This window comes from Chinchilla lanigera, unplaced genomic scaffold, assembly GCF_000276665.1.
Source record: "Chinchilla lanigera isolate Chin_1 unplaced genomic scaffold, ChiLan1.0 scaffold00013, whole genome shotgun sequence".
In the NCBI taxonomy this organism is placed as follows: Eukaryota; Metazoa; Chordata; class Mammalia; order Rodentia; family Chinchillidae; genus Chinchilla; species Chinchilla lanigera.
In genome coordinates this window covers 808,553-809,932 of record NW_004955414.1, presented here as the reverse complement: position 1 = coordinate 809,932, position 1,380 = coordinate 808,553, and the positions used below count along the sequence as shown (strand labels likewise).

Sequence of the window (1,380 nt, the reverse complement as noted above, 5' to 3'; positions counted from 1 at the left end):
AAAAAAAAAAAAAAAAACAAGGAGGCAGAGCATATACCTCAATGGTAGAGCACTTGCCTAAAAATGGGTAAGGCCTGGGCTGATCCACAGTGCAGCGCAAAAACCGGTGTACAAAAAGCGTTAATGACACACGTGTAGTTAAACTTAAAAATTACCAAAATACAACTGGCTTAACCCCCCCACCTTTGATCCCGTTGTGGTGCTGCACGCCTGTAGTCCCAGCACTGAAGAGGGTGAGGCAGGGGAATCGCCTCGAGTTCGAGACCTGCCTGGATTACAAGGCGAGAACCTTCCTAAAAAAGAAGGAATATACGAAAATCCGACATGTGGTTGGAAGACCAACTTGGTCGTAGCTTCCAATCCTGGGATTCTGAGATTTAAAACCGACAAGGCCTTGCCGGAACTAACGCAGACAACTGAGGACCTCCAGGGAGGTGGACAGACCCCCACGGCGGCCGCCGCGGGACACACGGGCCGAGGAAGCCACTGGACAAGCAACCTGTCCAGACCTAGGTTTTACCGGCCCCTTTCCGACCCCACGCACCGCGCTCCACTACAAATCGCCCGACCCCGAGCAAGGCCCCGCAGCCCGGGCCTCCGCGCGCTAGCCAGGCGCACAGCGGCTCACAGGGCCACGGAGCCCCTCCGGCCTACCGAGACCCACGCGCGGCCCCCACCCGGCCTGTCAACGTCCAGCAACGAGCTCGGAGGCTGCACCCTTCTTCCGACCACCCGGCCCGCCCCATCCCCACGCGCAGCCCATAACCTACCTCCTCCGACCGCGCCACAAAAAAGAACGCGCGATCGCTAGACCCCGCTAATAGTGGGATTGCAATCTCGCGAGACAACTTGGCTGCCGAGCGTTGGCGGGCGATGGGCGGAACAGCGAGTCTCGGGGGCGGGGCCTGAGCGGCGGGGCGGGGCTTGAGAGGGCTGAACCGCGGGCCGGCCGCCGACTGGGCAGCCGCGGACGGAGGTTTGTGCGCGTCTCCGGCCTGTCCGGTGAGTGCAGCAGTAGAGGACTTTGAGGCAAGGCCAGGCGTGGGGGCGCACGTTACGTAATCTCTGCACGCCGGAGGCGAAGGGAGGGTCGCAGGTTCGAGCCCAGCCTGAGCATTAGCGAGCTCCTCCCTCCCTCCCTACCTCACTTCCGGGAAAGGCTTTGGTTTCGACCCCCAGGATCGACAGGCGAACAAAAGAGGAAGCACTGCGTGGGGGCCGCGAGCGGGGTGCACGGGAACGGGTGGCTTTTCAGACGGGCGGGCGTCGTCCCGGGAAAAGCTGCGAGCGCAGGGGCCCGGCCGGGACGGGGCGGCCGGGATCGCAGACGCGGGAGACGGCCCGGTCCGGCCTGCGGGGAAGGTGCGAGCTCGCGGGAGG

The 1,380-nt window shown here is 62.9% G+C and overlaps 2 protein-coding genes across 4 annotated transcripts in view; both read left to right on the top strand.

The window, feature by feature from the left end:
* The window catches only part of Cep295 (centrosomal protein 295kDa), a 54,036-nt gene that overhangs the window by 50,341 nt on the left and 2,315 nt on the right, over positions 1-1,380 (top strand).
* LOC102023894 (chromosome unknown open reading frame, human C11orf54) overlaps positions 917-1,380 on the top strand; it is a 29,008-nt gene continuing 28,544 nt past the window's right edge. The window contains exon 1 of one of the 3 annotated variants that reach the window (XM_005379702.2): positions 917-1,002. The gene's annotated coding sequence lies outside the window, so the exon portion shown is untranslated. Of the gene's footprint in view, positions 1,003-1,052; positions 1,363-1,380 lie in introns of those variants that run through there. The other 2 variants (XM_005379704.2, XM_013511833.1) reach the window with 2 other exon arrangements.